General features: G+C 34.8%; 1 pseudogene; it reads right to left on the bottom strand.

Moving 5' to 3' along the window:
* Window positions 1-7626: 7626 nt before the first annotated feature.
* LOC107179822 lies at window positions 7627-10322 on the bottom strand (annotated as a pseudogene).
* Window positions 10323-10681: the final 359 nt, after the last annotated feature.

Raw genomic sequence — 10681 nt, 5'->3', positions numbered from 1 at the left:
TTAGAAGATAATATTATGAAAAAATATATGCCAAAAAATTGGACAACCTACAAGAAATGGATAAATTCCTAGAAACATATAAACTACCAAAACTGAAACATGAAGAAATAGAAAATTTGAACAGACCAATAACCAGCAAACACATTAAATCAGTAATCAAAAAACTCCCAACAAGCAAAAGTCTAGGACAGATGGCTTCACAAGTTATTTCTAACAAACATTTAAAGAAGAGTTAATACCTATTCTGAAACTATTCCAAAAAATAGAAAAGGAAAGAAAACTTCTAAATTCATTTTATGAGCTAGCTTATACCAAAACCAGATAAAGACACCACTAAAAAAGAGAACTACAAGCCAATATCTCTGATGAATACAGATGCAAAAATCATCAATAAAATACTATCAAACCTAATCCAACAATACATTCACACACACACACATTCACTACAATCAAGTGGGATTTACTACTAGGTTGCAAAGGTGATTCAATATTCACTAATCAAAGTGATACATCACATGAATAAGAGAATGGTTAAGAACCATATGATCATTTCAATAGATGCAGAAAAGCATTTGACAAAGTACAACATCCATTCATGATAAAAACCTTCAGGAAAGTAAGTGTAGAAGGAACATATCTCAACAGGATAAAGTCCATATATGAAAAACTCAGAGCTAACATCATCCTTGATGGGGAAAAACAGCTTTTTCTAAGGTTAGGAAGAAAACAAGGATGTGCACTCTCACCATTTTTCAACATAGTACATGTGGGTCCTAGCCACAGCAATCAGACAACAGAAAGAAATAAAAGGCATCCAAGTCAGCAAGGAAGAAGTCAAACTTTCACTACTTACAGATGACATGATATTCTGTAGCAAACTCGAAAGACTCCACCAAAACTCTGCTAGAACTGATCAAAAAATTCAGTAAAGTCACAGGATACAAAATCATTTTACAGAAATCTCTTGCAATTCTATACATCAATAATGAAGCAGTAGAAATAGAAATAAAGAAAACAATACCATTTACAGTTGAACCTAAAATGATAAGATACCTAAGAATAAACCTAACCAAAGAGGATGAAAGACCTATACTTTGAAAACTATAAAACACTGATGAAAGAAATTGAAGGCAACACAAAGAAATGGAAAGACATTCCATGCTCATGGATTAGAAAAACAATTGTTGAAATGTCTATGCTATCCAAAGCAATCTACGGATTTGATACAATCATTATCAAAATACCAACAGCATTTTTCACAGAACTAGAACAGATAATCCCAAAATTTCTACAGAACCACAAAAGACGCTGAATAGCCAAAGTAATCTTGAACAAAAAAAGGGCAAAGCTGAAGGCATCACAATTCCGGACTTCAAGTTATATTATAAAGCTGTAGTAATCAAACAGTATGGTACTGAAACAAAAACAGACACAAAGATCAGTAAAACAGAATAGAAAACCCAGAAATAAACCCAAAATTATATAGTTAACTAATCTTTGACAGAGCAGGAAAGAATATCCAATGGGAAAAAGATGGTCTCTCTGACAAATGATGTTGGGAAAACTGGACAGCTACATACAAAAGAAAAAAACTGGACCATTTTCTTACACCATACACAAAAATAAACTTAAAAAGGTTTAAGACCCAAATGTAAGACCTGAATCCATAAAAATCCTAAAACAGAGGCAGTAACTTCTTTAACATCAATCATAGCAACATTTCTAAATATGTCTCCTAGGGCAAGGGAAACAAAAGCAAAAATAAACTGTTGGGATTACATCAAAATAAAAAGCTTCTGCATAGTGAAAGAAATAATCAACAAAACTAAAAGGTAGAATGGGAGAAGATATTTGCAAATGGCATATCTTACAAAGGGTTAATATCTAAAATATATAAAATACATATCAAACTCAACACCCCCAAAACAAATAATACAATTAAAAATGGGCAGAAGATATGAACAGACATTGCTCCCAAAGAACACATACAGATGCAACAGACACATGAAAAGATGCTCAACATCATTCATCACAGGAAATGCAAATCGAAACCATGATGAGCTGTCACCTCACACCTATTGGAATGGTTAAAATCAGGAACACAAGAAAAAACAGGTGTTGGTGAGGATGTGAAGAAAAGGAAACCCTCTGGCACTGTTGGTGGAAAGGCAAACTGGTGCAACCACTCTGGAAAACAGTATGGAGGATCCTCAAAAAGGTAAAAATAGAACTACTCTATGATCCAGTAACTGCACTACCGAGTATTCACTCAAAGAATACAAGACCACTAAATCAAAGGGATACATGCACCCTTATTTTTATAGCAGCATTATTTACAATAGCCAAATTATGGAAGCAGCCCAAGTGTCCACTGACTAATAACCGGATAAAGAAGAGGTGGTTTATATACACAATGGAATATTATCCACCCATAAAAAATGAAATCTTGCATTTGCAATGACATGGATGGCGCTAAAGAGTATAATGCTAAGTGAAATAAGTCAGTCAGAGAAAGACAAATACCATATGATTTCATTCATATATGGCATTTAAGAAACAAATGAGCAAAAGAGAAAAAAAGCGAGAGAGAGAGAGAGAGAGAAATCAAGAAACAGCCTCTTAACTAGAGAACAAACTGATGGTTACCAGAGAGGAGGTGGGGAGGGCAATAGGTGAAATAGATGATGGGGATTAAAAAGTGCACTTGCTGTGATGAGCACCGAATGATGTATGGAAGTGTTGAATCACTATATTGTACACCTGAAACTAATATAACACTGTATTTGAACTAACTGGATTAAAATAAAAACTTAAAAAAAAACAAAGAAAAATGAAATAAAATTTAAAAATAAATGTATTTTTCTTTTTTTAAATGTTTATTTTTTAGAGAGATAGAGGGAAAGAGTGAGGCAGAGAGAGACAGAGACAGAGAATCCCAAGCAGGCCCCACGCTGTCAGCACAGATCTCAATACGGGGCTTGAACTCACTATGAGATTACGACCTGAGCAGAAATCAAGAGTCAGACATTTAACCAACTGAGCTACACAGGAACCCCTAGATATATATTTTTCTAAGAAATAAAAAAGTGAAGAAAAGAAAAGAAGAGAAGAAAAGAAAAGAGAAAAGAAGTGAGGCTTCAACAACAGGACATCTGTGCCATAAAAAATAAACCTCCTATTCACTCACATCATACCCCAAAATTACCTTGAAATAAACCATTGAACCAAAGGTAAAAGTTAAAATTATATAATTTCAAGGAAAAAATGTGAGAACATTTTTAAAGTGATAGATAACCCAAATTTTCTTAGATGGGATATCGGAAGCATGAAACAAAAAAAGAAAAATAATAATAATAAACTGAACTCTATCGAAATAAAAAATTATCCTTCTAAGGTCAGATGACTTAAATGCTTAAATGAAATAATAATTTATGCTTAAATGAAGTAAAAATACAAACCACAAATTAAGAGAGGATATGTATATGTATATGTGTGTGTGTATATGGTCTCTCTGACATATATATATACGTGTATATATATATATATATATATATGTATATACATGTGTGTGTATATATATATATGTGTGTGTGTATATATATATATGTGTGTGTGTATATATATATGTGTATATATATACACACACACATATGACAAAGCAATTGTATGTAGAATGTATAAAGAACATTTACAACTGAATGAGTAATACAATTTTAAAATTTATTAAAAATTGAAGAGTAATTCTTTTTTTAAGTTTTCACTTTAATTCCAATTAGTTAACATACACTGTGATAATAGTTTCAAGAATAATTCTTAAGATACATGAAATACCAATACACATCATTAGTTGGCAAAGTAAAACCTCAATGAGATGCAACTATACACATACAAATAGCTACCATGAAAAATGGTGGGATTAAGTGTTGTCAATTACGGGGAAAACTACATTGCTGGTGGGGAAATATAATGACACAACCATTTTACAAAAACAGGTGGGCAGTATCTCATAAAGGCAAAGGTACATTTACATATGACTCAGTAATTTCACTCCTTGGGATTTATCCAAGAGGAATGAAAACTTACATCTTCACAAAGACATATGAAAATGCTCACAGCAACTTTATTTATAATAGTTAAAAGCCGACAACTCAATTGTTGATTAGCGGGGAAATGGATGTTATAATATGCAGCACAATGGAATACTACCCAGCTCCAAAAAGGAACCAAGGAAACATACAACAACACTGTATGGAAGGAAGTCAGAAATGTTATGCTGAGGGAAAGGGCTAGACATAACAGAGTACATACTTCATGATTCCATTTATGTGAAATTCTAAAAAGTTCATAATAATGTATGTTGATACCACTAAGGGGCATGAGGGAACTTTTAAGGGTGATGGTATTGTTATGTATCTTGATCAGGAGAGTAGTTTTACAAGTGTATTCGTCTGTCAACTCCTTGGATTGCTCACTGTGAATGGATACTGATTATTCTAAATTTGACAGAAAGAGACTAAAACTCTGCACCTTCGTTTGTTACTACCTATTTCATATCTTGAATTAATACTTGGTAATAATTAATAAACTCACGTGTCAGGCATTTTTATAAATTCTTTACAGATAGGAATATTTAATAAAGCTGGTATAGAGTTTCATTGCTTGGGAGGACACCGAGTGATCTCCCAAGTATTCTTTCAGGTCATTACAATCCTCATCACAACACTGCAGTGTAGGCTAGGCAAGTGTATTTTCCCCGTCATTTTAAAAGTAAAACAACAACAACAATGACGACCTGAAACACATTGAGGTTAAGTAATTTATTAAGCAAAGCCACTCAACTACTAAGGAGTAGATTTGGAAATCTAATCCTGTCATCTTTCTGCTAATCATCCACAAATTTGTGCTGTTGAAGCGAGCACTGTGCTAATCATTCTAAATAATTCACAGGCAATTTGTTTGAACTGAATAAATTGTATATTTTTGAGTAATTCTCAAATTTGGAAATTGATGTTATTTTTTTTTTTTTTGTCCTTGCAGTTTTGGAGGGAGAGGCTTACATAGTTGACTCATCACTATTTAACTTTGTTCTCATTGTACTGAAGCTATTGTAAACAACTAGTCCATTTGAAACCCACATATGGAGAGAACACTCCCATGGACTGTGTTTATCTTGGGTGGTTAATGATCCTGAATCCAACATCTACCAAGGTTATAGCTCAAGGAGCCTTTCCAAAGCACTCATTCAAGAGATTTTTTTTTTCATTCTCAGAAGCAAATTCTGTATGAAATCTTGCCTTCTGACTCATCTGCCAAGTCCAGCACATTGCATCTTGCCCCAAAGGCACCAGACAACGGAGCCAACCCATCAAATTCCTGCCATAAATTTAGTTTAAACTATGAGATTATTTCTCCTGGGAAGGATGTTTCATACCCCTCAAGCAACCCCCCTGATGTTTTAAATATTTTTCTCCTTATATGAGTGCTTATTATTTAAGACCAAGCAAAATATACTTCTGAACTAGATGTTTTATCATTGTGTTTTTGCCTTTGATTTAGATGATCTAGATGTGTGTGTGCTTGCATGTGTGTTTGAAGGAGAGACAGAATTGGAGGAAAGTGAAAGGGAGAGCCAGAGAGGGAGAGAAAAGGGGAGGAGGGAGGAAGAGGAAGAGTGGGGGGGACAAAGGTGGGAAAAGGGAGAAGGAGGGAGGAAGGAGAGAGAAGAGGATATTAAAAATATGTCTATTATCTAGATATTCAGTGGAGTGATTTTTGTGCCAAATAAGAATGTTTACAGAATGTTTCTTTTTCTTCTGAAACACTTTTGGGGGAGTCTAAAAAGTAATTTACTTTAGGTATAATATATATCCTGACTATTAAGTACATGATTTATGGATTAGCTACATTTCCAATGTAGATACTTTTGATGGAATAAATAACTATAATGTGGTAGGCAGAAAATGTCCCCTGCTCCAATATGCCATGTCCTAATCCCTAGAACTTATGAATATGTTACTTTATGTGGCAAAAAGGACTTTGCAAATGTGATGAAATTAAGAATCATGAGAAGGAGAGATAATCCGAGATTATCTAGAAGGGCCCAAAGAAATCTCAGGGGTGGGTCCTTACGAGTTAAAAGGAAAGCAGAAGGTACAGAGGGAAATGTAAAGATGCTAAGCACTGTTGACTTTTGGTTTTTTGTCTGTTTGATTATTTTTTATTTTAATTCTAGTGTAGTTAACATATGGTGTTATATTAGTTTCAAGTGTACAACATAGCGATTCAGCTGGCTTTTGAATGCAGAAGAGGCCACCAGCCATGAGTGCAGGCCCCCTCTAGAAGCTAGACAATTCAAGGGAATAGATTATTTCCTAGAACCTTCAGAAATAATACAGCTCTGGCAACACCTTGATTCTAACCTAGGGAAACCCATTTCACACTTTGGCACTCCAGAACTGTAAGATAGTAAATTTGTTTCCGTTTTAAGCAAACAAATTTGTCGTAGTTTGTTACAGCAGCCATAAGAAATAGACATAAGAATGATGTAGAAAGTACTCCCCCCTCCAGAAAAATGTAGCCTTTATTTACTCAAACATTTATTTACTTCTAGGAAATAAGAGCTTTCCTAATTTCAAGCAGCTATGAGAGAACTTCTCTGTTCTTCCACACTCATTTGCCAGAAGGTCAAACTGGAAGTCACATATATGTCTATGAATAGAAATTAAAAGGGAAACTCAGATGTTCCAGAAGATGAAATTCTGAACTGTGTTTAAATCTTTCCTAGAAATAGACATTGCCGGGTAGAAATATTCAGATGCTGCATAAATAAGCCTGTAAACATTGGGCAAGATTCATGGAACTAGCAAAAAAACAAAACAAACAAAAAAAAAACCCAAAACAAAACAAAACAGTGAACTGCTTTACCAAATATCACTACTGAGGAAATGTATAAAACATATCACAAAGTATAAAATCATATTTTAATATAAAATCATATTTTAATACAAATGCCAGATTTTAAATAAAGACCTTTAGATTTCCTCATGGTGAGTTTTATTGTTTCTTCTACAATATTCAGATGTCCAAGAAATTTCACAAGAGAACAAGTCAGCAAACTCATAAGAAGGCAGCAAATTCATCACAAGTCAGTGGGGCTCTTGAAGGCAAAAAAAAAAAAAAAAAAAAAAGACAAGAAGCAAGTGTAAGATTATAAAATGTTAAAAATGAAATTCCATCACAATGTACTCTTTTCAAGCTCTCCTGAAAATGTGACACAAATATCAGTGTTAATTACACTTTGTCATATGATTTGAGCTCACTTTAAGCTCATACACTAAAAGGAAGATTCACTGCGTGTACAAAATCTGTTGCATGCCTGACTTCCTTAAAACTACAGTTGAACATTTACAGTGCAAAAAAAAAAAAAATCAGCAAAGCTCAACTACAGGAAAATGCAAGTTAGTAAGCTTTTGCTTGATGCTTCTGAGTAATAATGTAGAGTCATCAAACTGATACTTAGGAATGATAGACATTATCTTGATAATTTCATTTTAGTTTCAACGCCAAACATTGTGGACAGCATCCATGTTTCTGTTACTATTTTCTAATTTAAGTTAACCATGATGATCAATATTTAGGGTCAAGAGGTAACTGCCCCAATTCTATTTCAAGATCTGCCATGTGTCTTCCATTACCACAACCATATTTATGTCATTTACATTCTCTTTTAGAAGATTGTGGCTAAGGGTGCTTCTGCTTTTGTTTTCAATGCCTGGAGTTTTCAATATTTACCATTCATTGTTTTTTATCTGGTTGACTGCGGAAAAGAGTAGGGGAAAGAGTGTGACCAAAGAAGTGTCTATATATATATATATATATATATATATATGCCCATCCACTTTTCCAACACTCCACCATTATCTGATATCACTTCATGTCTTTAAGATAATCTTTAACATCATTAGCAAAGTCAGTGAAGAGCCTCTGATCATATATAAAGATACCATTTAGGAAAACTTATTGATAAATGGATCATTCTTCCTAATGATGAAAACCATCCAGTTTTTCTACTAAATATTTTTTAATTAAATAAGTTCATCTATCCTTACAGGATTCAATACTTTCATATTAAAAAATTAATGGATTCCTGTTGAACACATTCAATACACCGGAACAAGGCTTCTGAAAAAAATCATAATTTTCATTAGTCATGCTCAGCACTGCATTTCTGTGAATTTGTATTTTTTTTCTAAATTCTTCAGAGTGAATTGGCTTTTCTTTCCTTCACTCTCTTTACCTCTATTATTCTTGTTTTATGTACGTGCCTATACTGTGAGTGTAAACATTCACTAAAGACTGTTGTTGGGCGTACCTGGGTGGCTCAGTTGATTAAGCATCGACTTGGGCTCAGATCATGATCTCATGGTTCCTGGGTTTGAATCCCACGTCGAGCTCTGTGCTGATAATTCAGAGCCTGGAGCCTGCTTTGGTTTCTGTGTCTTCCTCTCTCTCTGCCCCTCTCCTGCTCATTCTCTCTCTCTCTCTCTCTTCACTCTCACTCTTTCTCCCCCTCTTCATTCAAAAATGAATAAAAATTTTTAAAAATTATTTAAAAAAAAGACCTTTGTTGGCTTTTTAGCTGCTGCTTTTGTGGCACCAAATCTTTTATTGTCCTTTTCATCAAGGATATTCTTGGTGGTATCTTTGAAATGCCTAAAAGTGGATTTAACTGAACCTGAGATTTTTTTCAGATTTTCTTTCACAGCTGCCTTAGCCTGTTCAATTTCTTCTTTATGATGCCTCACAAAATCCTTGGTAGAATTCTTCATAGCATCAAATTTTTCCTTCACCAAACCCAAAATGTTTCCTTTGACTTATTTTTAGCCCTGTTGTTTCCTCTGCCCTCTTTCTTTTTTCCATCAGTTTCTTGTTTTACATTTCAATCTTTTGCCTCAATATAGAGTCTTTCCCACAAATCAGAATGTTGTTGTTCAAAGTTTAGCTTCTGCTCCAATTTGGTGAGTCCTTCCCACAAGATTTCTATTTCCTTTTTTTCACTCAATACATTGGGAGAGTCTGAGTTGCTATATGACTCACTAGAGTTTCACTGCTGATGTTCCGCCTTTAAAGCCATGGTTATTAGTTGTTCTCTCTCCATTTCCCTCCTTAGCATCTTTGCTTCTGTGAAAAGAGTCTCCCTTTGGTTAAGAAAGCTGTGTGTGTTTAGTTCTTTTTCCCAGATTCTGCTTAAGTTTCTGATTTTCCGTAACCAATTCAGTCCCTGTCCCTTTATCTTCCAATATACTAATCTGTTCTCTTAGTTTCCTTAACTCTTCCTTTAAGGAAGATAAGGCTTTTTCTTCCTTCTACAGAGATATTCTTAAATGTTGATTTTATGTATCAGGGTTCTTTTTCTGAGTGTCAAAAGACATCCTTCCTTCAGTAAGGGCCCAACATCTTGCAAGGTTTTCCTTCATTGACTTATAATCTATAAAAGATTCTTGTTCCTGTTTCCTATTGGGAAATATAATCCTTCATATCATTCAGTTCATCTTCATGTATCTTTCTGACTGTTGATGTTTCTGAAGCTGAAGTATGCCATAGAAATATCCAAATCCCATGCCGATTGCAATCACGAATCAAGTATAACACACTTATTGAGACCACTGTTGAACTGCCATTTACACAATTCCTTAGAGGGTTTGGTTTCTTGTTTGGCAAGTAGCTGCTCCTCAGATTCTGAACTAAGAAGACTCTTCTTCCTATCATGCCATCATCTAAAGTCAGGACTAGACTGATGACTGATTTCAATACTATTTGATTCGTCATCACTAGCCTGTGATGAAAACAAAGTTTCTGGATTACAGGATGTATCCTGGCTGCTAGAAAAAGAGCCCATGTTAAAGTCTTCTGGACTCTGTGCCTCTCCAACAATTATAGCTTCTTAATTTCCAATTTCTTCTAACTTAGGTGGCTTACGGTTAACAATATCAGAATCATCACGGACAGCTCCAAAAGAGACATTGTCTTCAGATGACTTTTCTTCTTCTCTCTCAAGTGCTGACTTTGTTTCCTCCAAAGCTGGATCAGCAGTTTCTTCTTCCATTAACACTGTGCCATTTTAGCTACTCTTTCCCTCCTCTGATTGCAATATTTGTAGCTTCTCTTGCTCTAAAGATGTACATTCTGGAGCGAGTTCACAGCTGTCACTGGTTGTACCATGTTCAGAATTCACCATCTCTACATCAGACCCCTCATGATGGATGACAGTCCAACCATAAGATAAATCACTGTCACTGGAATTTTCAGACATTTTTCAGGTCTGAACGGACAGCACTACCTCCATCTTACTGAGGTAGATGCTACAGTGGTGGCCGTCATAGCCTGTAGAAAGTGCTTTGATATCTGTACTTCACACCCAGTTCTAAGCCCTACATGTCTCTGTTTTGCAGTCTTCATGGCTTGGAACTCTAATTAGTGCAACATAGGATTGGCAGCATAAATTTTTAAGGTGACAACACTGAGTTATTTCCAGGAGGGCAGCGATCCCAGCATTAGAGAATATTACCCCTCCCGAAATGTCTGAAATTTGAGAATTTGAGACTATCTTCCACAAGTGCCCTTCTATAGTATCTAAACGCTCAGGGTCAATAAGTGTTCCCAGTAGAGAGTCAGTGCTTAG

This window comes from Panthera tigris, chromosome B1 (genome assembly GCF_018350195.1).
Source record: "Panthera tigris isolate Pti1 chromosome B1, P.tigris_Pti1_mat1.1, whole genome shotgun sequence".
Lineage (NCBI taxonomy): Eukaryota > Metazoa > Chordata > Mammalia > Carnivora > Felidae > Panthera > Panthera tigris.
The sequence above is the reverse complement of the archived record's forward strand: the minus strand, read 5'-3'. Positions and strand labels throughout refer to the sequence as shown.